The 24,144-nt window shown below is 45.0% G+C and overlaps 47 non-coding genes and 5 pseudogenes across 47 annotated transcripts; all 52 read right to left on the bottom strand.

The window, feature by feature from the left end:
* Positions 1-1,159: 1,159 nt before the first annotated feature.
* LOC123222089 lies at positions 1,160-1,278 on the bottom strand. The gene has a single exon (XR_006503447.1). It is a non-coding gene; the product is annotated as a 5S ribosomal RNA (ribosomal RNA).
* A 303-nt stretch (positions 1,279-1,581) lies between these two features.
* LOC123222161 lies at positions 1,582-1,700 on the bottom strand. Its single transcript, XR_006503516.1, has one exon. It is a non-coding gene; the product is annotated as a 5S ribosomal RNA (ribosomal RNA).
* A 329-nt stretch (positions 1,701-2,029) lies between these two features.
* Positions 2,030-2,148, bottom strand: LOC123222135. Its single transcript, XR_006503491.1, has one exon. It is a non-coding gene; the product is annotated as a 5S ribosomal RNA (ribosomal RNA).
* A 329-nt stretch (positions 2,149-2,477) lies between these two features.
* On the bottom strand, positions 2,478-2,596 carry LOC123222083. The gene has a single exon (XR_006503441.1). It is a non-coding gene; the product is annotated as a 5S ribosomal RNA (ribosomal RNA).
* A 303-nt stretch (positions 2,597-2,899) lies between these two features.
* Positions 2,900-3,018, bottom strand: LOC123222147. Its single transcript, XR_006503502.1, has one exon. It is a non-coding gene; the product is annotated as a 5S ribosomal RNA (ribosomal RNA).
* A 329-nt stretch (positions 3,019-3,347) lies between these two features.
* On the bottom strand, positions 3,348-3,466 carry LOC123222136. Its single transcript, XR_006503492.1, has one exon. It is a non-coding gene; the product is annotated as a 5S ribosomal RNA (ribosomal RNA).
* A 329-nt stretch (positions 3,467-3,795) lies between these two features.
* On the bottom strand, positions 3,796-3,914 carry LOC123222090. The gene has a single exon (XR_006503448.1). It is a non-coding gene; the product is annotated as a 5S ribosomal RNA (ribosomal RNA).
* Positions 3,915-4,243: 329 nt separating this feature from the next.
* LOC123222100 lies at positions 4,244-4,362 on the bottom strand. The gene has a single exon (XR_006503458.1). It is a non-coding gene; the product is annotated as a 5S ribosomal RNA (ribosomal RNA).
* A 328-nt stretch (positions 4,363-4,690) lies between these two features.
* LOC123222128 lies at positions 4,691-4,809 on the bottom strand. Its single transcript, XR_006503484.1, has one exon. It is a non-coding gene; the product is annotated as a 5S ribosomal RNA (ribosomal RNA).
* Positions 4,810-5,112: 303 nt separating this feature from the next.
* Positions 5,113-5,230, bottom strand: LOC123222170. The gene has a single exon (XR_006503525.1). It is a non-coding gene; the product is annotated as a 5S ribosomal RNA (ribosomal RNA).
* A 329-nt stretch (positions 5,231-5,559) lies between these two features.
* LOC123222137 lies at positions 5,560-5,678 on the bottom strand. Its single transcript, XR_006503493.1, has one exon. It is a non-coding gene; the product is annotated as a 5S ribosomal RNA (ribosomal RNA).
* Positions 5,679-6,007: 329 nt separating this feature from the next.
* Positions 6,008-6,126, bottom strand: LOC123222091. Its single transcript, XR_006503449.1, has one exon. It is a non-coding gene; the product is annotated as a 5S ribosomal RNA (ribosomal RNA).
* Positions 6,127-6,455: 329 nt separating this feature from the next.
* Positions 6,456-6,574, bottom strand: LOC123222101. The gene has a single exon (XR_006503459.1). It is a non-coding gene; the product is annotated as a 5S ribosomal RNA (ribosomal RNA).
* A 329-nt stretch (positions 6,575-6,903) lies between these two features.
* LOC123222130 lies at positions 6,904-7,022 on the bottom strand. The gene has a single exon (XR_006503486.1). It is a non-coding gene; the product is annotated as a 5S ribosomal RNA (ribosomal RNA).
* Positions 7,023-7,325: 303 nt separating this feature from the next.
* LOC123222162 lies at positions 7,326-7,444 on the bottom strand. Its single transcript, XR_006503517.1, has one exon. It is a non-coding gene; the product is annotated as a 5S ribosomal RNA (ribosomal RNA).
* A 329-nt stretch (positions 7,445-7,773) lies between these two features.
* LOC123222138 lies at positions 7,774-7,892 on the bottom strand. The gene has a single exon (XR_006503494.1). It is a non-coding gene; the product is annotated as a 5S ribosomal RNA (ribosomal RNA).
* Positions 7,893-8,221: 329 nt separating this feature from the next.
* LOC123222084 lies at positions 8,222-8,340 on the bottom strand. Its single transcript, XR_006503442.1, has one exon. It is a non-coding gene; the product is annotated as a 5S ribosomal RNA (ribosomal RNA).
* A 303-nt stretch (positions 8,341-8,643) lies between these two features.
* Positions 8,644-8,762, bottom strand: LOC123222148. The gene has a single exon (XR_006503503.1). It is a non-coding gene; the product is annotated as a 5S ribosomal RNA (ribosomal RNA).
* A 329-nt stretch (positions 8,763-9,091) lies between these two features.
* LOC123222139 lies at positions 9,092-9,210 on the bottom strand. The gene has a single exon (XR_006503495.1). It is a non-coding gene; the product is annotated as a 5S ribosomal RNA (ribosomal RNA).
* Positions 9,211-9,539: 329 nt separating this feature from the next.
* On the bottom strand, positions 9,540-9,658 carry LOC123222092. The gene has a single exon (XR_006503450.1). It is a non-coding gene; the product is annotated as a 5S ribosomal RNA (ribosomal RNA).
* A 329-nt stretch (positions 9,659-9,987) lies between these two features.
* Positions 9,988-10,106, bottom strand: LOC123222102. The gene has a single exon (XR_006503460.1). It is a non-coding gene; the product is annotated as a 5S ribosomal RNA (ribosomal RNA).
* A 329-nt stretch (positions 10,107-10,435) lies between these two features.
* LOC123222131 lies at positions 10,436-10,554 on the bottom strand. The gene has a single exon (XR_006503487.1). It is a non-coding gene; the product is annotated as a 5S ribosomal RNA (ribosomal RNA).
* Positions 10,555-10,883: 329 nt separating this feature from the next.
* On the bottom strand, positions 10,884-11,002 carry LOC123222142. Its single transcript, XR_006503497.1, has one exon. It is a non-coding gene; the product is annotated as a 5S ribosomal RNA (ribosomal RNA).
* Positions 11,003-11,331: 329 nt separating this feature from the next.
* Positions 11,332-11,450, bottom strand: LOC123222093. The gene has a single exon (XR_006503451.1). It is a non-coding gene; the product is annotated as a 5S ribosomal RNA (ribosomal RNA).
* A 329-nt stretch (positions 11,451-11,779) lies between these two features.
* On the bottom strand, positions 11,780-11,898 carry LOC123222103. Its single transcript, XR_006503461.1, has one exon. It is a non-coding gene; the product is annotated as a 5S ribosomal RNA (ribosomal RNA).
* Positions 11,899-12,225: 327 nt separating this feature from the next.
* Positions 12,226-12,344, bottom strand: LOC123222132. The gene has a single exon (XR_006503488.1). It is a non-coding gene; the product is annotated as a 5S ribosomal RNA (ribosomal RNA).
* A 329-nt stretch (positions 12,345-12,673) lies between these two features.
* On the bottom strand, positions 12,674-12,792 carry LOC123222098. The gene has a single exon (XR_006503456.1). It is a non-coding gene; the product is annotated as a 5S ribosomal RNA (ribosomal RNA).
* Positions 12,793-13,120: 328 nt separating this feature from the next.
* On the bottom strand, positions 13,121-13,239 carry LOC123222120. The gene has a single exon (XR_006503478.1). It is a non-coding gene; the product is annotated as a 5S ribosomal RNA (ribosomal RNA).
* Positions 13,240-13,568: 329 nt separating this feature from the next.
* On the bottom strand, positions 13,569-13,687 carry LOC123222150. The gene has a single exon (XR_006503505.1). It is a non-coding gene; the product is annotated as a 5S ribosomal RNA (ribosomal RNA).
* Positions 13,688-14,016: 329 nt separating this feature from the next.
* LOC123222119 lies at positions 14,017-14,135 on the bottom strand. Its single transcript, XR_006503477.1, has one exon. It is a non-coding gene; the product is annotated as a 5S ribosomal RNA (ribosomal RNA).
* A 333-nt stretch (positions 14,136-14,468) lies between these two features.
* On the bottom strand, positions 14,469-14,587 carry LOC123222058. Its single transcript, XR_006503416.1, has one exon. It is a non-coding gene; the product is annotated as a 5S ribosomal RNA (ribosomal RNA).
* A 333-nt stretch (positions 14,588-14,920) lies between these two features.
* On the bottom strand, positions 14,921-15,039 carry LOC123222117. Its single transcript, XR_006503475.1, has one exon. It is a non-coding gene; the product is annotated as a 5S ribosomal RNA (ribosomal RNA).
* A 333-nt stretch (positions 15,040-15,372) lies between these two features.
* LOC123222063 lies at positions 15,373-15,491 on the bottom strand. The gene has a single exon (XR_006503421.1). It is a non-coding gene; the product is annotated as a 5S ribosomal RNA (ribosomal RNA).
* A 333-nt stretch (positions 15,492-15,824) lies between these two features.
* On the bottom strand, positions 15,825-15,943 carry LOC123222067. The gene has a single exon (XR_006503425.1). It is a non-coding gene; the product is annotated as a 5S ribosomal RNA (ribosomal RNA).
* A 333-nt stretch (positions 15,944-16,276) lies between these two features.
* LOC123222074 lies at positions 16,277-16,395 on the bottom strand. The gene has a single exon (XR_006503432.1). It is a non-coding gene; the product is annotated as a 5S ribosomal RNA (ribosomal RNA).
* A 333-nt stretch (positions 16,396-16,728) lies between these two features.
* LOC123222076 lies at positions 16,729-16,847 on the bottom strand. The gene has a single exon (XR_006503434.1). It is a non-coding gene; the product is annotated as a 5S ribosomal RNA (ribosomal RNA).
* A 333-nt stretch (positions 16,848-17,180) lies between these two features.
* Positions 17,181-17,293, bottom strand: LOC123222183 (annotated as a pseudogene).
* Positions 17,294-17,626: 333 nt separating this feature from the next.
* Positions 17,627-17,745, bottom strand: LOC123222075. Its single transcript, XR_006503433.1, has one exon. It is a non-coding gene; the product is annotated as a 5S ribosomal RNA (ribosomal RNA).
* A 333-nt stretch (positions 17,746-18,078) lies between these two features.
* LOC123222078 lies at positions 18,079-18,197 on the bottom strand. Its single transcript, XR_006503436.1, has one exon. It is a non-coding gene; the product is annotated as a 5S ribosomal RNA (ribosomal RNA).
* A 307-nt stretch (positions 18,198-18,504) lies between these two features.
* LOC123222108 lies at positions 18,505-18,623 on the bottom strand. The gene has a single exon (XR_006503466.1). It is a non-coding gene; the product is annotated as a 5S ribosomal RNA (ribosomal RNA).
* Positions 18,624-18,930: 307 nt separating this feature from the next.
* On the bottom strand, positions 18,931-19,049 carry LOC123222107. The gene has a single exon (XR_006503465.1). It is a non-coding gene; the product is annotated as a 5S ribosomal RNA (ribosomal RNA).
* Positions 19,050-19,356: 307 nt separating this feature from the next.
* Positions 19,357-19,475, bottom strand: LOC123222122. Its single transcript, XR_006503480.1, has one exon. It is a non-coding gene; the product is annotated as a 5S ribosomal RNA (ribosomal RNA).
* A 319-nt stretch (positions 19,476-19,794) lies between these two features.
* Positions 19,795-19,913, bottom strand: LOC123222156. The gene has a single exon (XR_006503511.1). It is a non-coding gene; the product is annotated as a 5S ribosomal RNA (ribosomal RNA).
* Positions 19,914-20,223: 310 nt separating this feature from the next.
* LOC123222165 lies at positions 20,224-20,340 on the bottom strand. Its single transcript, XR_006503520.1, has one exon. It is a non-coding gene; the product is annotated as a 5S ribosomal RNA (ribosomal RNA).
* A 319-nt stretch (positions 20,341-20,659) lies between these two features.
* Positions 20,660-20,778, bottom strand: LOC123222157. The gene has a single exon (XR_006503512.1). It is a non-coding gene; the product is annotated as a 5S ribosomal RNA (ribosomal RNA).
* A 329-nt stretch (positions 20,779-21,107) lies between these two features.
* On the bottom strand, positions 21,108-21,229 carry LOC123222179 (annotated as a pseudogene).
* A 317-nt stretch (positions 21,230-21,546) lies between these two features.
* On the bottom strand, positions 21,547-21,665 carry LOC123222146. Its single transcript, XR_006503501.1, has one exon. It is a non-coding gene; the product is annotated as a 5S ribosomal RNA (ribosomal RNA).
* Positions 21,666-21,972: 307 nt separating this feature from the next.
* LOC123222181 lies at positions 21,973-22,091 on the bottom strand (annotated as a pseudogene).
* Positions 22,092-22,411: 320 nt separating this feature from the next.
* Positions 22,412-22,530, bottom strand: LOC123222184 (annotated as a pseudogene).
* Positions 22,531-22,839: 309 nt separating this feature from the next.
* On the bottom strand, positions 22,840-22,958 carry LOC123222192 (annotated as a pseudogene).
* Positions 22,959-23,265: 307 nt separating this feature from the next.
* On the bottom strand, positions 23,266-23,384 carry LOC123222158. Its single transcript, XR_006503513.1, has one exon. It is a non-coding gene; the product is annotated as a 5S ribosomal RNA (ribosomal RNA).
* A 306-nt stretch (positions 23,385-23,690) lies between these two features.
* Positions 23,691-23,809, bottom strand: LOC123221971. The gene has a single exon (XR_006503334.1). It is a non-coding gene; the product is annotated as a 5S ribosomal RNA (ribosomal RNA).
* Between the last annotated feature and the right edge of the window lie 335 nt (positions 23,810-24,144).

The raw sequence follows: 24,144 nt of genomic DNA on the forward strand, positions 1-24,144 counted from the left end.
GAGAAGGACTATTTCCCACCCAACTTTTGATGCGTTTTCAAGATGCCACCCACGTCAGATGAAAATCCAGTTTTCCCACCCATGACCAAACTGCCGTCCATTTTTTCAGTTAGGAACAGGGGCAAAATCGTCATTTACTATTTAAAACATTAAAACTTTAAAATTTCACCGTTTCCCCCTTCAGGTTTCAAAAAGTAAATAACCCATCCTCAAAGTTTGAAAACTTTAATTTCACCCCCTAGGGTTTTGCTTCCTTCTCCGGCCACCACCGACGGCCGCTGCAATCGATCGATGGGAGATCTCTGACTTCAAAGGACGACGAAGGAGATCTGGACGACGAAGAACAGATCTGGATGATGCGACGATGAAGAATAGACAGAGATCTGGAAGTACATATCTGGACGACGCGACAAGCGACGAAGGACGAGGAAGAGTCGTCCTTCGTCGTCTGGGTGGAACGACGAAGAGAGACCTCTTCGTCGCACGGTGGTGCGACGAAGAGATCTCTGTCTCTTCGTCGCATTATGCGACGAAGAGATCTCCGTCTCTTTGTCGCACCGTGCACCAGGAGAAGGAGATCTCCGTCTCTTCCTTCTTCGACCACCACCGTCGTCGCACCAGGAGAAGGAGGAGGCAGGTGATTGCGCCGGAGACGACGTCGGGAGATGAAGTGGCAGAATGGGGGTGAAACTGCTAGTTTTGAAAGTTATGGGGGCGGCTATTTTTTTGAAAAATTTGGAAACCCTAGGTTTAGGGGTGAAAATGTTAGTTTTCATAGTTTAAAAACTTTAGGTAAGTTGAGATGTTAGTTTCTAAAACCTAAGGGGGGTGAAGGAAAACCTCATATCAATTTTGGGATGAATTTTGCAGAGGGGTATTTTTGTCATTTCATCTAAGAAGGGTAAAATGGACATTTTACCCTTATGCAAACAGAAACCATCCAAATTAACAGCTCATGGGTGGGAAAACTGGATTTTCATCTGGCGTGTGTGGTATTTTGAGAACGCATCAAAAGTTGGGTGGGAAATAGTCCTTCTCCCTAATTTTTATATCTCATCTTGTCGTTATGTGATTTTGAATTAATAGTCAATCACATGATTTTGAATTAATGCACTGGATAAGGGTAAAACAAAACGTAAAATGCACGGAGGCAAAACGAGGGGTGCAACCCGAGGACTTCCCATGAGGTCAGCCATCCTAGTACTATTCTTGCCCAAGCACTCTTAACTTCGGAGTTCTGATGGGATCCGATGCATTAGTGCTGGTATGGTTGCACCCACCATTCATCGCGCAAAATATTTATTTAACCCTGCTTCCCGCATCCTCAACGCTCCCATTCGCCTTCTTCTCCCTTTCACCACGCGATCACGAATCCCACGGGCACCGGAGAAAGGTAAAACAAAATGTAAAACGCATCGATGTAAAATGAAGGGTGTAACACGAGGACTCCCCACCGTTCATTGCACTTTGAATGCACAAATGAGTATATAATTTTTATATCTCATCTTGTCGTTATGTGATTTTGAATTAATGCACCGGATAAGGGTAAAACAAAACGTAAAACGCACCGCGGCAAAACGAGGGGTGCAACACGAGGACTTCCAAGGAGGTCACCCATCCTAGTACAGCTCTTGCCCAAACATTCTTAACTTCGGAGTTTTGATGGGATCCGATGCATTAGTGCTGGTATGGTTGCACCCACCATTCATTGCGCAAAATATTTATTTAACCCTGCTTCCCGCATCCTCAACGCTCCCATTCGCCTTCTTCTCCCTTTCACCACGCGGTCACGAATCCCACAGGCACCGGAGAAAGGTAAAGCAAAACGTAAAACGCACCGATGTAAAATGAAGGGTGTAACACGAGGACTCCCCACCATTCATTGCACTTTGAATGCACAAATGAGCATATAATTTTTATATCTCATCTTGTCGTTATGTGATTTTGAATTAATAGTCAATCACATGATTTTGAATTAATGCACCGGATAAGGGTAAAACAAAACGTAAAACTCATCGAGGCAAAACGAGGGGTGCAACACGAGGACTTCCCAGGAGGTCATCCATCCTAGTATTGCTCTCGCCCAAGCTCACTTTACTTCGGAGTTCTGATGGGATCCGGTGCATTAATGCTGGTATGGTCGCACCAACTATTCATCGCGCAAAATATTTATCTAACCCTACTTCCCGCATCCTTGACGCTCCTATTCGCCTTCTTCTCCCTTTCACCACTCGATCCCGAATCCCACGGGCACTGGAGAAAGGTAACACAAAACATAAAACGCACCGATGTAAAATGAAGGGTGTAACACGAGGACTCCCTACCGTTCATTGCACTTTGAATGCACAAATGAGTATATAATTTTTATATCTCATCTTGCCGTTATGTGATTTTGAATTAATAGTCAATCACATGATTTTGAATTAATGCACCGGATAAGGGTAAAACAAAACGTAAAATGCACCGAGGCAAAACGAGGGGTGCAACACGAGGACTTCCCAGGAGGTCACCCATCCTAATACTGCTCTTGCCCAAACACTCTTAACTTCGGAGTTCTGATGGGATCCGATGCATTAGTGCTGGTATGGTTGCACCCACCATTCATTGCGCAAAATATTTATTTAACCCTGCTTCCCGCATCCTCAACGCTCCCATTCGCCTTCTTCTCCCTTTCACCACGCGATCACGAATCCCACGGGCACCGGAGAAAGGTAAAACAAAATGTAAAACGCATCGATGTAAAATGAAGGGTGTAACACGAGGACTCCCCACCGTTCATTGCACTTTGAATGCACAAATGAGTATATAATTTTTATATCTCATCTTGTCGTTATGTGATTTTGAATTAATGCACCGGATAAGGGTAAAACAAAACGTAAAACGCACCGCGGCAAAACGAGGGGTGCAACACGAGGACTTCCAAGGAGGTCACCCATCCTAGTACTGCTCTTGCCCAAACATTCTTAACTTCGGAGTTTTGATGGGATCCGATGCATTAGTGCTGGTATGGTTGCACCCACCATTCATTGCGCAAAATATTTATTTAACCCTGCTTCCCGCATCCTCAACGCTCCCATTCGCCTTCTTCTCCCTTTCACCACGCGGTCACGAATCCTACAGGCATCGGAGAAAGGTAAAGCAAAACGTAAAACGCACCGATGTAAAATGAAGGGTGTAACACGAGGACTCCCCACCATTCATTGCACTTTGAATGCACAAATGAGCATATAATTTTTATATCTCATCTTGTCGTTATGTGATTTTGAATTAATAGTCAATCACATGATTTTGAATTAATGCACTGGATAAGGGTAAAACAAAACGTAAAACTCATCGAGGCAAAACGAGGGGTGCAACACGAGGACTTCCCAGGAGGTCATCCATCCTAGTATTGCTCTCGCCCAAGCTCACTTTACTTCGGAGTTCTGATGGGATCCGGTGCATTAATGCTGGTATGGTCGCACCAACTATTCATCGCGCAAAATATTTATCTAACCCTACTTCCCGCATCCTTGACGATCCTATTCGCCTTCTTCTCCCTTTCACCACTCGATCCCGAATCCCACGGGCACTGGAGAAAGGTAACACAAAACATAAAACGCACCGATGTAAAATGAAGGGTGTAACACGAGGACTCCCTACCGTTCATTGCACTTTGAATGCACAAATGAGTATATAATTTTTATATCTCATCTTGCCGTTATGTGATTTTGAATTAATAGTCAATCACATGATTTTGAATTAATGCACCGGATAAGGGTAAAACAAAACGTAAAATGCACCGAGGCAAAACGAGGGGTGCAACACGAGGACTTCCTAGGAGGTCACCCATCCTAATACTGCTCTTGCCCAAACACTCTTAACTTCGGAGTTCTGATGGGATCCGATGCATTAGTGCTGGTATGGTTGCACCCACCATTCATTGCGCAAAATATTTATTTAACCCTGCTTCCCGCATCCTCAACGCTCCCATTCGCCTTCTTCTCCCTTTCACCACGCGGTCACGAATCCCACGGGCATCGGAGAAAGGTAAAACAAAACGTAAAACGCACCGATGTAAAATGAAGGGTGTAACACGAGGACTCCCCACCGTTCATTGCACTTTGAATGCACAAATGAGCACATAATTTTTATATCTCATCTTGTCGTTATGTGATTTTGAATTAAAAGTCAATCACATGATTTTGAATTAATGCACCGGATAAGGGTAAAATAAAACGTAAAACTCATCGAGGTAAAACGAGGGGTGCAACACGAGGACTTCCCAGGAAGTCATCCATCCTAGTACTGCTCTCGCCCAAGCTCACTTTACTTCGGAGTTCTGATGGGATCCGGTGCATTAATGCTGGTATGGTCGCACCCACTATTCATCGCGCAAAATATTTATCTAACCCTACTTCCCGCATCCTCGACGCTCCCATTCGCCTTCTTCTCCCTTTCACCACGCGATCCCGAATCCCACGGGCACCGAGAAAGGTAAAGCAAAACGTAAAACGCACCGATGTAAAATGAAGGGTGTAACACGAGGACTCCCCACAGTTCATTGCACTTTGAATGCACAAATGAGTATATAATTTTTATATCTCATCTTGTCGTTATGTGATTTTGAATTAATAGTCAATCACATGATTTTGAATTAATGCACCGGATAAGGGTAAAACAAAACGTAAAACGCACCGAGGCAAAACGAGGGGTGCAACACGAGGACTTCCTAGGAGGTCACCGATCCTAGTACTGCTCTCGCCCAAGCACACTTAACTTCGGAGTTCTGATAGGATCCGGTGCATTAGTGCTGGTATGGTCGCACGCACCATTCATCGCGCAAAATATTTATTTAACCCTGCTTCCCGCATCCTCAATGCTCCCATTTGCCTGCTTCTCCCTTTCACCACGTGATCACGAATCCCACGGGCACCGGAGAAAGGTAAAGCAAAACGTAAAACGCACCGATGTAAAATGAAGGGTGTAACACGAGGACTCCCCACAGTTCATTGCACTTTGAATGCACAAATGAGTATATAATTTTTATATCTCATCTTGTCGTTATGTGATTTTGAATTAATGCACCGGATAAGGGTAAAACAAAACGTAAAACGCACCGCGGCAAAACGAGGGGTGCAACACGAGGACTTCCAAGGAGGTCACCCATCCTAGTACAGCTCTTGCCCAAACATTCTTAACTTCGGAGTTTGATGGGATCCGATGCATTAGTGCTGGTATGGTTGCACCCACCATTCATTGCGCAAAATATTTATTTAACCCTGCTTCCCGCATCCTCAACGCTCCCATTCGCCTTCTTCTCCCTTTCACCACGCGGTCACGAATCCCACAGGCACCGGAGAAAGGTAAAGCAAAACGTAAAACGCACCGATGTAAAATGAAGGGTGTAACACGAGGACTCCCCACCATTCATTGCACTTTGAATGCACAAATGAGCATATAATTTTTATATCTCATCTTGTCGTTATGTGATTTTGAATTAATAGTCAATCACATGATTTTGAATTAATGCACTGGATAAGGGTAAAACAAAACGTAAAACTCATCGAGGCAAAACGAGGGGTGCAACACGAGGACTTCCCAGGAGGTCATCCATCCTAGTATTGCTCTCGCCCAAGCTCACTTTACTTCGGAGTTCTGATGGGATCCGGTGCATTAATGCTGGTATGGTCGCACCAACTATTCATCGCGCAAAATATTTATCTAACCCTACTTCCCGCATCCTTGACGATCCTATTCGCCTTCTTCTCCCTTTCACCACTCGATCCCGAATCCCACGGGCACTGGAGAAAGGTAACACAAAACATAAAACGCACCGATGTAAAATGAAGGGTGTAACACGAGGACTCCCTACCGTTCATTGCACTTTGAATGCACAAATGAGTATATAATTTTTATATCTCATCTTGCCGTTATGTGATTTTGAATTAATAGTCAATCACATGATTTTGAATTAATGCACCGGATAAGGGTAAAACAAAACGTAAAATGCACCGAGGCAAAACGAGGGGTGCAACACGAGGACTTCCTAGGAGGTCACCCATCCTAATACTGCTCTTGCCCAAACACTCTTAACTTCGGAGTTCTGATGGGATCCGATGCATTAGTGCTGGTATGGTTGCACCCACCATTCATTGCGCAAAATATTTATTTAACCCTGCTTCCCGCATCCTCAACGCTCCCATTCGCCTTCTTCTCCCTTTCACCACGCGGTCACGAATCCCACGGGCATCGGAGAAAGGTAAAACAAAACGTAAAACGCACCGATGTAAAATGAAGGGTGTAACACGAGGACTCCCCACCGTTCATTGCACTTTGAATGCACAAATGAGCACATAATTTTTATATCTCATCTTGTCGTTATGTGATTTTGAATTAAAAGTCAATCACATGATTTTGAATTAATGCACCGGATAAGGGTAAAATAAAACGTAAAACTCATCGAGGTAAAACGAGGGGTGCAACACGAGGACTTCCCAGGAAGTCATCCATCCTAGTACTGCTCTCGCCCAAGCTCACTTTACTTCGGAGTTCTGATGGGATCCGGTGCATTAATGCTGGTATGGTCGCACCCACTATTCATCGCGCAAAATATTTATCTAACCCTACTTCCCGCATCCTCGACGCTCCCATTCGCCTTCTTCTCCCTTTCACCACGCGATCCCGAATCCCACGGGCACCGGAGAAAGGTAAAGCAAAACGTAAAACGCACCGATGTAAAATGAAGGGTGTAACACGAGGACTCCCCACAGTTCATTGCACTTTGAATGCACAAATGAGTATATAATTTTTATATCTCATCTTGTCGTTATGTGATTTTGAATTAATAGTCAATCACATGATTTTGAATTAATGCACCGGATAAGGGTAAAACAAAACGTAAAACGCACCGAGGCAAAACGAGGGGTGCAACACGAGGACTTCCTAGGAGGTCACCGATCCTAGTACTGCTCTCGCCCAAGCACACTTAACTTCGGAGTTCTGATAGGATCCGGTGCATTAGTGCTGGTATGGTCGCACGCACCATTCATCGCGCAAAATATTTATTTAACCCTGCTTCCCGCATCCTCAATGCTCCCATTTGCCTGCTTCTCCCTTTCACCACGTGATCACGAATCCCACGGGCACCGGAGAAAGGTAAAGCAAAACGTAAAACGCACCGATGTAAAATGAAGGGTGTAACACGAGGACTCCCCACAGTTCATTGCACTTTGAATGCACAAATGAGTATATAATTTTTATATCTCATCTTGTCGTTATGTGATTTTGAATTAATGCACCGGATAAGGGTAAAACAAAACGTAAAACGCACCGCGGCAAAACGAGGGGTGCAACACGAGGACTTCCAAGGAGGTCACCCATCCTAGTACAGCTCTTGCCCAAACATTCTTAACTTCGGAGTTTTGATGGGATCCGATGCATTAGTGCTGGTATGGTTGCACCCACCATTCATTGCGCAAAATATTTATTTAACCCTGCTTCCCGCATCCTCAACGCTCCCATTCGCCTTCTTCTCCCTTTCACCACGCGGTCACGAATCCCACAGGCACCGGAGAAAGGTAAAGCAAAACGTAAAACGCACCGATGTAAAATGAAGGGTGTAACACGAGGACTCCCCACCATTCATTGCACTTTGAATGCACAAATGAGCATATAATTTTTATATCTCATCTTGTCGTTATGTGATTTTGAATTAATAGTCAATCACATGATTTTGAATTAATGCACCGGATAAGGGTAAAACAAAACGTAAAACTCATCGAGGCAAAACGAGGGGTGCAACACGAGGACTTCCCAGGAGGTCATCCATCCTAGTATTGCTCTCGCCCAAGCTCACTTTACTTCGGAGTTCTGATGGGATCCGGTGCATTAATGCTGGTATGGTCGCACCAACTATTCATCGCGCAAAATATTTATCTAACCCTACTTCCCGCATCCTTGACGCTCCTATTCGCCTTCTTCTCCCTTTCACCACTCGATCCCGAATCCCACGGGCACTGGAGAAAGGTAACACAAAACATAAAACGCACCGATGTAAAATGAAGGGTGTAACACGAGGACTCCCTACCGTTCATTGCACTTTGAATGCACAAATGAGTATATAATTTTTATATCTCATCTTGCCGTTATGTGATTTTGAATTAATAGTCAATCACATGATTTTGAATTAATGCACCGGATAAGGGTAAAACAAAACGTAAAATGCACCGAGGCAAAACGAGGGGTGCAACACGAGGACTTCCCAGGAGGTCACCCATCCTAATACTGCTCTTGCCCAAACACTCTTAACTTCGGAGTTCTGATGGGATCCGATGCATTAGTGCTGGTATGGTTGCACCCACCATTCATTGCGCAAAATATTTATTTAACCCTGCTTCCCGCATCCTCAACGCTCCCATTCGCCTTCTTCTCCCTTTCACCACGCGATCACGAATCCCACGGGCACCGGAGAAAGGTAAAACAAAATGTAAAACGCATCGATGTAAAATGAAGGGTGTAACACGAGGACTCCCCACCGTTCATTGCACTTTGAATGCACAAATGAGTATATAATTTTTATATCTCATCTTGTCGTTATGTGATTTTGAATTAATGCACCGGATAAGGGTAAAACAAAACGTAAAACGCACCGCGGCAAAACGAGGGGTGCAACACGAGGACTTCCAAGGAGGTCACCCATCCTAGTACTGCTCTTGCCCAAACATTCTTAACTTCGGAGTTTTGATGGGATCCGATGCATTAGTGCTGGTATGGTTGCACCCACCATTCATTGCGCAAAATATTTATTTAACCCTGCTTCCCGCATCCTCAACGCTCCCATTCGCCTTCTTCTCCCTTTCACCACGCGGTCACGAATCCTACAGGCATCGGAGAAAGGTAAAGCAAAACGTAAAACGCACCGATGTAAAATGAAGGGTGTAACACGAGGACTCCCCACCATTCATTGCACTTTGAATGCACAAATGAGCATATAATTTTTATATCTCATCTTGTCGTTATGTGATTTTGAATTAATAGTCAATCACATGATTTTGAATTAATGCACTGGATAAGGGTAAAACAAAACGTAAAACTCATCGAGGCAAAACGAGGGGTGCAACACGAGGACTTCCCAGGAGGTCATCCATCCTAGTATTGCTCTCGCCCAAGCTCACTTTACTTCGGAGTTCTGATGGGATCCGGTGCATTAATGCTGGTATGGTCGCACCAACTATTCATCGCGCAAAATATTTATCTAACCCTACTTCCCGCATCCTTGACGCTCCTATTCGCCTTCTTCTCCCTTTCACCACTCGATCCCGAATCCCACGGGCACTGGAGAAAGGTAACACAAAACATAAAACGCACCGATGTAAAATGAAGGGTGTAACACGAGGACTCCCTACCGTTCATTGCACTTTGAATGCACAAATGAGTATATAATTTTTATATCTCATCTTGCCGTTATGTGATTTTGAATTAATAGTCAATCACATGATTTTGAATTAATGCACCGGATAAGGGTAAAACAAAACGTAAAATGCACCGAGGCAAAACGAGGGGTGCAACACGAGGACTTCCTAGGAGGTCACCCATCCTAATACTGCTCTTGCCCAAACACTCTTAACTTCGGAGTTCTGATGGGATCCGATGCATTAGTGCTGGTATGGTTGCACCCACCATTCATTGCGCAAAATATTTATTTAACCCTGCTTCCCGCATCCTCAACGCTCCCATTCGCCTTCTTCTCCCTTTCACCACGCGGTCACGAATCCCACGGGCATCGGAGAAAGGTAAAACAAAACGTAAAACGCACCGATGTAAAATGAAGGGTGTAACACGAGGACTCCCCACCGTTCATTGCACTTTGAATGCACAAATGAGCACATAATTTTTATATCTCATCTTGTCGTTATGTGATTTTGAATTAAAAGTCAATCACATGATTTTGAATTAATGCACCGGATAAGGGTAAAATAAAACGTAAAACTCATCGAGGTAAAACGAGGGGTGCAACACGAGGACTTCCCAGGAAGTCATCCATCCTAGTACTGCTCTCGCCCAAGCTCACTTTACTTCGGAGTTCTGATGGGATCCGGTGCATTAATGCTGGTATGGTCGCACCCACTATTCATCGCGCAAAATATTTATCTAACCCTACTTCCCGCATCCTCGACGCTCCCATTCGCCTTCTTCTCCCTTTCACCACGCGATCCCGAATCCCACGGGCACCGGAGAAAGGTAAAGCAAAACGTAAAACGCACCGATGTAAAATGAAGGGTGTAACACGAGGACTCCCCACAGTTCATTGCACTTTGAATGCACAAATGAGTATATAATTTTTATATCTCATCTTGTCGTTATGTGATTTTGAATTAATAGTCAATCACATGATTTTGAATTAATGCACCGGATAAGGGTAAAACAAAACGTAAAACGCACCGAGGCAAAACGAGGGGTGCAACACGAGGACTTCCTAGGAGGTCACCGATCCTAGTACTGCTCTCGCCCAAGCACACTTAACTTCGGAGTTCTGATAGGATCCGGTGCATTAGTGCTGGTATGGTCGCACGCACCATTCATCGCGCAAAATATTTATTTAACCCTGCTTCCCGCATCCTCAATGCTCCCATTTGCCTGCTTCTCCCTTTCACCACGTGATCACGAATCCCACGGGCACCGGAGAAAGGTAAAGCAAAACGTAAAACGCACCGATGTAAAATGAAGGGTGTAACACGAGGACTCCCCACAGTTCATTGCACTTTGAATGCACAAATGAGTATATAATTTTTATATCTCATCTTGTCGTTATGTGATTTTGAATTAATAGTCAATCACATGATTTTGAATTAATGCACTGGATAAGGGTAAAACAAAACGTAAAACTCATCGAGGCAAAACGAGGGGTGCAACACGAGGACTTCCCAGGAGGTCATCCATCCTAGTATTGCTCTCGCCCAAGCTCACTTTACTTCGGAGTTCTGATGGGATCCGGTGCATTAATGCTGGTATGGTCGCACCAACTATTCATCGCGCAAAATATTTATCTAACCCTACTTCCCGCATCCTTGACGCTCCTATTCGCCTTCTTCTCCCTTTCACCACTCGATCCCGAATCCCACGGGCACTGGAGAAAGGTAACACAAAACATAAAACGCACCGATGTAAAATGAAGGGTGTAACACGAGGACTCCCTACCGTTCATTGCACTTTGAATGCACAAATGAGTATATAATTTTTATATCTCATCTTGCCGTTATGTGATTTTGAATTAATAGTCAATCACATGATTTTGAATTAATGCACCGGATAAGGGTAAAACAAAACGTAAAATGCACCGAGGCAAAACGAGGGGTGCAACACGAGGACTTCCTAGGAGGTCACCCATCCTAATACTGCTCTTGCCCAAACACTCTTAACTTCGGAGTTCTGATGGGATCCGATGCATTAGTGCTGGTATGGTTGCACCCACCATTCATTGCGCAAAATATTTATTTAACCCTGCTTCCCGCATCCTCAACGCTCCCATTCGCCTTCTTCTCCCTTTCACCACGCGGTCACGAATCCCACGGGCATCGGAGAAAGGTAAAACAAAACGTAAAACGCACCGATGTAAAATGAAGGGTGTAACACGAGGACTCCCCACCGTTCATTGCACTTTGAATGCACAAATGAGCACATAATTTTTATATCTCATCTTGTCGTTATGTGATTTTGAATTAAAAGTCAATCACATGATTTTGAATTAATGCACCGGATAAGGGTAAAATAAAACGTAAAACTCATCGAGGTAAAACGAGGGGTGCAACACGAGGACTTCCCAGGAAGTCATCCATCCTAGTACTGCTCTCGCCCAAGCTCACTTTACTTCGGAGTTCTGATGGGATCCGGTGCATTAATGCTGGTATGGTCGCACCCACTATTCATCGCGCAAAATATTTATCTAACCCTACTTCCCGCATCCTCGACGCTCCCATTCGCCTTCTTCTCCCTTTCACCACGCGATCCCGAATCCCACGGGCACCGGAGAAAGGTAAAGCAAAACGTAAAACGCACCGATGTAAAATGAAGGGTGTAACACGAGGACTCCCCACAGTTCATTGCACTTTGAATGCACAAATGAGTATATAATTTTTATATCTCATCTTGTCGTTATGTGATTTTGAATTAATAGTCAATCACATGATTTTGAATTAATGCACCGGATAAGGGTAAAAAAAACGTAAAACGCACCGAGGCAAAACGAGGGTGCAACACGAGGACTTCCTAGGAGGTCACCGATCCTAGTACTGCTCTCGCCCAAGCACACTTAACTTCGGAGTTCTGATAGGATCCGGTGCATTAGTGCTGGTATGGTCGCACGCACCATTCATCGCGCAAAATATTTATTTAACCCTGCTTCCCGCATCCTCAATGCTCCCATTTGCCTGCTTCTCCCTTTCACCACGTGATCACGAATCCCACGGGCACCGGAGAAAGGTAAAGCAAAACGTAAAACGCACCGATGTAAAATGAAGGGTGTAACACGAGGACTCCCCACAGTTCATTGCACTTTGAATGCACAAATGAGTATATAATTTTTATATCTCATCTTGTCGTTATGTGATTTTGAATTAATAGTCAATCACATGATTTTGAATTAATGCACCGGATAAGGGTAAAACAAAACGTAAAACTCACCGAGGCAAAACGAGGGGTGCAACACGAGGACTTCCCAGGAGGTCATCCATCCTAGTACTGCTCTCGCCCAAGCTCACTTTACTTCGGAGTTCTGATGGGATCTGGTGCATTAATGCTGGTATGGTCGCACCCACTATTCATCGCGCAAAATATTTATCTAACCCTACTTCCCGCATCCTCGACGCTCCCATTCGCCTTCTTCTCCCTTTCACCACGCGATCCCGAATCCCACGGGCACCGAGAAAGGTAACACAAAACATGAAACACACCGATGTAAAATGAAGGGTGTAACACGAGGACTCCCTACCGTTCATTGCACTTTGAATGCACAAATAAGTATATAATTTTTATACCTCATCTTGTCGTTATGTGATTTTGAATTAATAGTCAATCACATGATTTTGAATTAATGCACCGGATAAGGGTAAAACAAAATGTAAAACGCACTGAAGCAAAACGAGGGGTGCAACCCGAGGACTTCCCATGAGGTCACCCATCCTAGTACTATTCTTGCCCAGACACTCTTAGCTTCGGAGTTCTGATGGGATCCGATGCATTAGTGCTAGTATGGTTGCACCCACCATTCGTAGCGCAAAATATTTATTTAACCCTGCTTCCTCCATCCTCGACGCTCCCATTCGCCTTCCTCTCCATTTCACCACGCGATCCCGAATCCCACGGGCACCGAAGAAAGGTAACACAAAACATAAAACACACCGATGTAAAATGAAGGGTGTAACACGAGGACTCCCTACCGTTCATTGCACTTTGAATGCACAACTAAGTATATAATTTTTATACCTCATCTTGTCGTTATGTGATTTTGAATTAATAGTCAATCACATGATTTTGAATTAATGCACTGGATAAGGGTAAAACAAAACGTAAAACGCACTGAGGCAAAACGAGGGGTGCAACCCGACGACTTCCCATGAGGTCACCCATCCTAGTACTATTCTTGCCCAAGCACTCTTAACTTCTGAGTTCTGATGGGATCTGATGCATTAGTGCTGGTATGGATGCACCCACCATTCATCGCGCAAAATATTTGTTTAACCCTGCTTCTCGCATCCTCAACGCTCCCATTCGCCTTATTCTCCCTTTCACCACGCGATCACGAATCCCACGGGCACCGGAGAAAGGTAAAACAAAATGTAAAACGCACCGATGTAAAATGAAGGGTGTAACACGAGGACTCCCCACCGTTCATTGCACTTTGAATGCACAAATGAGTATATAATTTTTATATCTCATCTTGTCGTTATGCGATTTTGAATTAATAGTCAATCACATGATTTTGAATTAATGCACCGGATAAGGGTAAAACAAAACGTAAAACGCATCGAGACAAAACGAGGGGTGCAACACGAGGACTTCCAAGGAGGTCACCCATCCTAGTACTGCTTTTGCCCAAACACTCTTAACTTCGGAGTTCTGATGGGATCCGATGCATTAGTGCCGGTATGGTTGCACCCACCATTCATCACGCAAAATATTTATTTAACCCTGCTTCTCGCATCCTCGACGCTCCCATTCGCCTTCCTCTCCATTTCACCACGCGATCCCGAATCCCACGGGCACCGGAGAAAGGTAAAACAAAACGTAAAACACACCGATGTAAAATGAAGGGTGTAACACGAGGACTCCCCACCGTTCATTGCACTTTGAATGCACCAATGAGTGAGTATACAAGTTTTATATCTCATCTTGTCGTTATGTGATTTTGCATTAATGGTCAATCACATGATTTTGAATTAATGCACCGGATAAAGGTAAAACAAAACGTAAAACCAACCGAGGCAAAATGAGGGGTGCAACACGAGGACTTCCCAGGAGGTCACCCATCCTAGTACTGCTCTCGCCCAAGCACACTTAGCTTCGGAGTTCTGATGGGATCCGGTGCATTAGTGCTGGTATGGTCGCACCCACCATTCATCGCGCAAAATATTTATTTAACCCTGCTTCCCGCATCCTCGACGCTCCCATTCGCCTTCCTCTCCATTTCACCACGCGATCCCGAATCCCACAGGCACCGGAGAAAGGTAAAACAAAACGTAAAACGCACCGACGTAAAATGAAGGGTGTAACACGAGGACTCCCCACCGTTCATTGCACTTTGAATGCACAAATGAGTGAGTATATAATTTTTATATCTCATCTTGTCGTTATGTGATTTTGCATTAATAGTCAATCACATGATTTTGAATTAATGCACTGGATAAGGGTAAAACAAAACGTAAAACGCACCGATGCAAAACGAGGGGTGCAACACGAGGACTTCCCAGGAAGTCACCCATCCTAGTACTGCTCTCGCACAAGCACACTTAGCTTCGGAGTTCTGATGGGATCCGGTGCATTAGTGCTAGTATGGTCGCAACCACCATTCATCGCGCAAAATATTTATTTAACCCTGTTTCCCGCATCCTCGACGCTCCCATTCGCCTTCCTCTCCATTTCACCACGCGATCCCGAATCCCACGAGCACCGGAGAAAGGTAAAACAAAACTTAAAATGCACCGATGTAAAATGAAGGGTGTAACACGAGGACTCCCCACCGTTCATTGCACTTTGAATGCACAAATATGTGAGTATATAATTGTTATATCTCATCTTGTCGTTATGTGATTATGCATTAATGGTCAATCACATGATTTTGAATTAATGCACCAGATAAGGGTAAAACAAAACGTAAAACTCACCGAGGCAAAACGAGGGGTGCAACACGAGGACTTCCCAGGAGGTCACCCATCCTAGTACTGCTCTCGCCCAAGCACACTTAGCTTCGAAGTTCTGATGGGATCCGGTGCATTAGTGCTGGTATGGTCGCACCCACCATTCATCGCGCAAAATATTTATTTAACCCTGCTTCCCGCATCCTCGACGCTCCCATTCGCCTTCCTCTCCATTTCACCACGCGATCCTGAATCCCACGGGCACCGGAGAAAGGTAAAACAAAACGTAAAACGCACCGACGTAAAATGAAGGGTGTAACACGAGGACTCCCCACCGTTCATTGCACTTTGAATGCACAAATGAGTGAGTATATAATTTTTATATCTCATCTTGTCGTTATGTGATTTTGTATTAATAGTCAATCACGTGATTTTGAATTAATGCACCGGATAAGGGTAAAACAAAACGTAAAACGCACCGACGCAAAACGAGGGGTGCAACACGAAGACTTCCCAGGAGGTCACCCATCCTAGTACTGCTCACGCCCAAACACACTTAACTTCGGAGTTCTGATGGGATCCGGTGCATTAGTGCTGGTATGGTCGCACCCACCATTCATCGCGCAAAATATTTATTTAACCCTGCTTCCCGCATCCTCGACGCTCCCATTCGCCTTCCTCTCCATTTCACCACGCGATCCCGAATCCCACGGGCACCGGAGAAAGGTAAAACAAAACGTAAAACGCACCGATGTAAAATGAAAGGTGTAACACGAGGACTCCCCACCGTTCATTGCACTTTGAATGCACAAATATGTGAGTATATAATTTTTATATCTCATCTTGTCGTTATGTGATTTTGAATTAATAGTCAATCACATGATTTTGAATTAATGCACCGGATAAGGTTAAAACAAAACGTAAAATGCACCGAGGCAAAACGAGGGGTGCAACACGAGGACTTCCCAGGAGGTCATCCATCATAGTACTGCTCTCGCCCAAGCACACTTAGCTTCGAAGTTCTGATGGGATCCGGTGCATTAGTGCTGGTATGGTTGCACCCACCATTCAACGCGTAAAATATTTATTTAACCCTGCTTCCCGCATCCTCGACGCTCCCATTCGCCTTCCTCTCCATTTCACCACGCGATCCCGAATCCCACGGGCACCGGAGAAAGGTAAAACAAAACGTAAAACGCACCGACGTAAAATGAAGGGTGTAACACGGGGACTCCCCACCGTTCATTGCACTTTGAATGCACAAATGAGTGAGTATATAATTTTTATTTCTCATCTTGTCGTTATGTGATTTTGCATTAATAGTCAATCACATGATTTTGAATTAATGCACCGGATAAGGGTAAAACAAAACGTAAAACGCACCGACGCAAAACAACGGGTGCAACACGAGGACTTCCCAGGAGATCACCCATCCTAGTACTGCTCTCGCCCATGCACACTTAACTTCGGAGTTCTGATGGGATCCGGTGCATTAGTGCTGGTATGGTCGCACCTACCATTCATCGCGCAAAATATTTATTTAACCCTGCTTCCCCCATCCTCGACGCTCCCATTCGCCTTCCTCTCCATTTCACCACGCGATCCCGAATCCCACGGGCACCGGAGAAAGGTAAAACAAAACGTAAAACGTACCGACGTAAAATGAAGGGTGTAACACGAGGACTCCCCACCGTTCATTGCACTTTGAATGCACAAATGAGTGAGTATATAATTTTTATATGTCATCTTGTCGTTATGTGATTTTGCATTAATAGTCAATCACATGATTTTGAATTAATGCACCGGATAAGGGTAAAACAAAACGTAAAACGCAGCGACGGAAAACGACGGGTGCAACACGAGGACATCCCAGGAGGTCACCCATCCTAGTGCTGCTCTCGCACACTTAGCTTCGGAGTTCTGATGGGATCCGGTGTATTAGTGCTGGTATGGTCGCACCCACCATTTATCGCGCAAAATATTTATTTAACCCTGCTTCCCGCATCCTCGACGCTCCCATTCGCCTTCCTCTCCATTTCACCACGTGATCCCGAATCCCACGGGCAACGGAGAAAGGTAAAACAAAACGTAAAACGCACCGACGTAAAATGAAAGGTGTAACACGAGGACTCCCCACCGTTCATTGCACTTTGAATGCACAAATGAGTGAGTATATAATTTTTATATCTCATCTTGTCGTTATGTGATTTTGTATTAATAGTCAATCACATGATTTTGAATTAATGCACCGGATAAGGGTAAAACAAAACGTAAAACGCACCGAGGCAAAACAAGGTGTGCAACACGAGGACTTCCCAGGAGGTCACCCATCCTAGTACTGCTCTCGCCCAAGCACACTTAACTTCAAAGTTCTGATGGGATCCGGTGCATTAGTGCTGGTATGGTCGCACCCACCATTCATTGCGTAAAATATTTATTTAACCCTGCTTCCCGCATCGTCGACGCTCCCATTCGCCTTCCTCTCCATTTCACCACGCGATCCCGAATCCCACGAGCACCGGAGAAAGGTAAAACAAAACGTAAAACGCACCGATGTAAAATGAAGGCTGTAACACGAGGACTTCCCACCGTTCATTGCACTTTGAATGCACAAATGAGTGAGTTTATGATTTTTATATCTCATCTTGTCGTTATGTGATTTTGCATTAATAGTCAATCACATGATTTTGAATTAATGCACCGGATAAGGGTAAAACAAAACGTAAAACGCACCGACGCAAAACGAGGGGTGCAACACGAGGACTTCCTAGGAGGCCACCCATCCTAGTACTGCTCTCGCCCAAACACACTTGACTTCGGAGTTCTGATGGGATCCGGTGCATTAGTGCTGGTATGGTCGCACCCACCATTCATCGCACAAAATATTTATTTAACCCTGCTTCCCGCATCCTCGACGCTCCCATTCGCCATCCTCTCCATTTCACCACGCGATCCCGAATCCCACGGGCACCGGAGAAAGGTAAAACAAAACGTAAAACGCACCGACGTAAAATGAAGGGTGTAACACGAGGACTCCCCACCGTTCATTGCCCTTTGAATGCACAAATGAGTGAGTATATAATTTTTATATCTCATCTTGTCGTTATGTGATTTTGAATTAATGCACCGGATAAGGGTAAAACAAAACGTAAAACGCACCGACGTAAAACGAGAGGTGCAACACGAAGACTTCCCAGGAGGTCACCCATCCTAATACTGCTCTCGCCCAAGCACACTTAACTTCGGAGTTCTGATGGTATCCGGTGCATTAGTGCTGGTATGGTCGCACCCACCATTCATCGCGCAAAATATTTATTTAACCCTGCTTCCCGCATCCTCGACGCTCCCATTCGCCATCCTCTCCATTTCACCACGCGATCCCGAATCCCACGGGCACCGGAGAAAGGTAAAACAAAACGTAAAACGCACCGACGTAAAATGAAGGGTGTAACACGAGGACTACCCACCGTTCATTGCACTTTGAATGCACAAATGAGTGAGTATATAATTTTTATATCTCATCTTGTCGTTATGTGATTTTGAATTAATGCACCGGATAAGGGTAAAAGAAAACGTAAAACGCACCGACGCAAAACGAGGGGTGCGACACGAGGACTTCCCAGGAGGTCACCCATCCTAATACTGCTCTCGCTCAAGCACACTTAACTTCGGAGTTCTGATGGGAGCCGGTGCATTAGTGCTGGTATGGTCACACCCACTATTCATTGCGTAAAATATTTATTGAACCCTGCTTCCCGCATCCTCGACGCTCCCATTCGCCTTCCTCTCCATTTCACCACGCGATCCCGAATCCCACGGGCACCGGAGAAAGGTAAAACAAAACGTAAAATGCACCGACGTAAAATGAAGGGTGTAACACGAGGAGTCCCCACCGTTCATTGCACTTTGAATGCACAAATGAGTGAGTATATAATTTTTATATCTCATCTTGTCGTTATGTGATTTTGAATTAATGTACCGGATAAGGGTAAAACAAAACGTAAAACGCACCGACGCAAAACGAGGGGTGCGACACGAGGACTTCCCAGGAGGTCACCCATCCTAATACTGCTCTCGCCCAAGCACACTTAACTTCGGAGTTCTGATGGGAGCCGGTGCATTAGTGCTGGTATTGTCGCACTAACCATTCATTGCGTAAAATATTTATTTAACCCTGCTTCCCGCATCCTCGACGCTCCCATTCGCCTTCCTCTCCATTTGACCACGCGATCCCGAATCCCACGGGCACCGGAGAAAGGTAAAACAAAACGCAAAATGCACCGACGTAAAATGAAGGGTGTAACACGAGGACTCCCCACCGTTCATTGCACTTTGAATGCACAAATGAGTGAGTATATAATTTTTATATCTCATCTTATCGTTATGTGATTTTGCATTAATAGTCAATCACATGATTTTGTATTAATGCACCGGATAAGGGTAAAACAAAACGTAAAACGCACCGACGTAAAACGAGGACTTCCCAGGAGGTCACCCATCCTAGTACTGCTCTCGCCCAAGCACACTTGACTTCGGAGTTCTGATGGGATCCGGTGCATTAGTGCTGGTATGGTCGCACCCACCATTTATCGTGCAAAATATTTATTTAACCCTGCTTCCCGCATCCTCGACGCTCCCATTCGCCTTCCTCTCCATTTCACCACGCGATCCCGAATCCCACGGGCACCGGAGAAAGGTAAAACAAAACGTAAAACGCACCGACGTAAAATGAAGGGTGTAACACGAGGACTCCCCACCGTTCATTGCACTTTGAATGCACAAATGAGTGAGTATATAATTTTTATATCTCATCTTGTCGTTATGTTGATTTTGAATTAATGCACAACGGATAAGGGTAAAACAAAACGTAAAACGCACCGACGCAAAACGAGGGGTGCGACACGAGGACTTCCCAGGAGGTCACCCATCCTAATACTGCTCTCGCCCAAGCACATTTAACTTCGGAGTTCTGATGGAGCCGTGCATTAGTGCTGGTATGGTCGCACCCCACCATTCATTGCGCAAAATATTTATTTAACCCTGCTTCCCGCATCCTCGACGCTCCCATTCGCCTTCCTCTCCATTTCACCACGCGATCCCGAATCCCACGGGCACCGGAGAAAGGTAAAACAAAACGTAAAATGCACCGACGTAAATGAAGGGTGTAACACGAGGACTCCCCCCACGTTCATTGCACTTTGAATGCACAAATGAGTGAGTATATAATTATTATATCTCATCTTATCTTATGTGATTTTGCATTAATAGTCAATCACATGATTTTGTATTAATGCACCGGATAAGGGTAAAACAAAACGTAAAACACACCGACGTAAAACGAGGACTTCCCAGGAGGTCACCCATCCTAGTACTGCTCTCGCCCAAGCACACTTGACTTCGGAGTTCTGATGGGATCCGGTGCATTAGTGCTGGTATGGTCGCACCCACCATTTATCGTGCAAAATATTTATTTAACCCTGCTTCCCGCATCCTCGACGCTCCCATTCGCCTTCCTCTCCATTTCACCACGCGATCCCGAATCCCACGGGCACCGGAGAAAGGTAAAACAAAACGTAAAACGCACCGACGTAAAATGAAAGGTGTAACACGAGGACTCCCCACCGTTCATTGCACTTTGAATGCACAAATGAGTATATAATTTTTATATCTCATCTTATCGTTATGTGATTTTGCATTAATAGTCAATCACATGATTTTGTATTAATGCACCGGATAAGGGTAAAACAAAACGTAAAACGCACCGACGCAAAACGAGGGGTGCAACACGAGGACTCCAAGGAGGTACCCACCTATGTACAGTACTGCTCTCGCCCAAACACACTTAACTTCGGAGTTCTGATGGGATCCGGTGCATTAGTGCTGGTATGGTCGCACCTACCATTCATCGCGCAAAATATTTATTTAACCCTGCTTCCCGCATCCTCGACGCTCCCATTCGCCTTCCTCTCCATTTCACCACGCGATCCCGAATCCCACGGGCACCGAGAAAGGTAAAACAAAACGTAAAACGCACCGACGTAAAATGAAGGTGTAACACGAGGACTCCCCACCCGTTCATTGCACTTTGAATGCACAAATGAGTGAGTATATAATTTTTATATCTCATCTTATCGTTATGTGATTTTGCATTAATAGTCAATCACATGAATTGTATTAATGCACCGGATAAGGGTAAAACAAAACATAAAACGCACCGACGTAAAACGAGGACTTCCCAGGAGGTCACCCATCCTAGTACTGCTCTCGCCCAAGCACACTTAGCTTCGGAGTTCTGATGGGATCCGGTGCATTAGTGCTGGTATGGTCGCACCCACCATTTATCGTGCAAAATATTTATTTAAACCCTGCTTCCCCGCATCCTCGACGCTCCCATTCGCCTTCCTCTCCATTTCACCACGCGATCCCGAATCCCACGGGCACCGGAGAAAGGTAAAACAAAACGTAAAACGCACCGACGTAAAATGAAGGGTTAACACGAGGACTCCCCACCGTTCATTAGCACTTTGAATGCACAAATGAGTGAGTATATAATTTTATATCTCATCTTGTCGTTATGTGATTTTGAATTAATTCACCGGATAATGGAAATACAAAACAAAAACGCACCGACGCAAAACGAGGGGTGCGACACGAGGACTTCCCAGGAGGTCGCCCATCCTAATACTGCTCTCTCGCCCAAGCACACTTAACTTCGAGTTCTGATGGGAGCCGGTGCATTAGTGCTGTATGGTCGCACCCACCATCATTGAGCGCAAAATATTTATTTAACCCTGCTTCCCATCCACGACGCTCCCATTCGCCTTCCTCTCCATTTCACCACCACGCGATCCCGAATGCCACGGGTACCGGAGAAAGGTAAAACAAAACGTAAAATGCACCGACGTAAATGAAGGGTGTAACACGAGGACTCCCCACCGTTCATTGCACTTTGAATGCACAAATGAGTGAGTAATATAATTTTTATATCTCATCTATCGTTATGTGATTTTGCATTAATAGTCAATCACATGATTTTGTATTAATGCACCGGATAAGGGTAAAACAAAACGTAAAACACACCGACGTAAAACGAGGACTTCCCAGGAGGTCACCCATCCATATACTCTCTCGCCCAAGCACACTTGACTTCGGAGTTCTGATGGGATCCGGTGCATTAGTGCTGGTAATTGTCGCACCCACCATTATCGTGCAAAATATTTTATTTAACCCTGCTTCCCGAATCCTCGACGCTCCCATTCGCCTTCCTCTCACCATTTCACCACGCGATCCCGAATCCCACGGGCACCGGAGAAAGGTAAAACAAAACGTAAAACGCACCGACGTAAAATGAAGGGTGTAAAACGAGGACTCCCCACCGTTCATTGCACTTTGAATGCACAAATGAGTGAGTATATAATTTTTATATCTCATCTTGTCGTTATGTGATTTTGGATTAATTCACCGGATAAGGGTAAAACAAAACGTAAAACGCACCGACGCAAAACGAGGGGTGCGACACGAGGGACTTCCCAGGATGTCACCCATCCTAATACTGCTCTCGCCCCAAGCACACTTTAATTCGAGTTCTGATGGGGCCGGTGCATTAGTGCTGGTATGGTCGCACCCACCATTCATTGCGCAAAATATTTATTTAACCCTGCTTCCCGCATCCTTGACGCTCCCATTCGCCTTCCTCTCCATTTCACCACGCGATCCCGAATCCCACGGGCACCGGAGAAAGGTAAAACAAAACGTAAAACGCACCGATGTAAAATGAAGGGTGCAACACGAGGACTCCCCACCGTTCATTGCACTTTGAATGCACAAATGAGTGAGTATATAATTTTTATATCTCATCTTGTCGTTATGTGATTTTGAATTAATGCACCGGATAAGGGTAAAACAAAACGTAAAACGCATCGACGCAAAACGAGGGGTGCGACACGAGGACTTCCCAGGAGGTCACCCATCCTAATACTGCTCTCGCTCAAGCACACTTAACTTCGGAGTTCTGATGGGAGCCGGTGCATTAGTGCTGGTATGGTCACCCCACCATTCATTGCGTAAAATATTTATTGAACCCTGCTTCCCGCATCCTCGACGCTCCCATTCGCCTTCCTCTCCATTTCACCACGCGATCCCGAATCCCACGGGCACCGGAGAAAGGTAAAACAAAACGTAAAACGCACCGACGTAAAATGAAGGGTGTAACACGAGGACTCCCCACCGTTCATTGCACTTTGAATGCACAAATGAGTGAGTATATAATTTTTATATCTCATCTTGTCGTTATGTGATTTTGAATTAATGCACCGGATAAGGGTAAAACAAAACGTAAAACGCACCGACGCAAAACGAGGGGTGCAACACGAGGACTTCCCAGGAGGTCACCCATCCTAGTACTGCTCTCGCCCAAGCACACTTAACTTCGGAGTTCTGATGGGATCCGGTGCATTAGTGCTGGTATGGTCGCACCCACCATTCATCGCGCAAAATATTTATTTAACCCTGCTTCCCGCATCCTCGACGCTCCCATTCGCCTTCCTCTCCATTTCACCACGCGATCCCGAATCCCACGGGCACCGGAGAAAGGTAAAACAAAACGTAAAACGCACCGACGTAAAATGAAGGGTGTAACACGAGGACTCCCCACCGTTCATTGCACTTTGAATGCACAAATGAGTGAGTATATAATTTTTATATCTCATCTTGTCGTTATGTGATTTTGCATTAATAGTCAATCACATGATTTTGAATTAATGCACCGGATAAGGGTAAAACAAAACGTAAAACGCACCGACGAGGGGTGCAA

This window comes from Mangifera indica, chromosome 7, assembly GCF_011075055.1.
Source record: "Mangifera indica cultivar Alphonso chromosome 7, CATAS_Mindica_2.1, whole genome shotgun sequence".
NCBI classification, from domain to species: domain Eukaryota; kingdom Viridiplantae; phylum Streptophyta; class Magnoliopsida; order Sapindales; family Anacardiaceae; genus Mangifera; species Mangifera indica.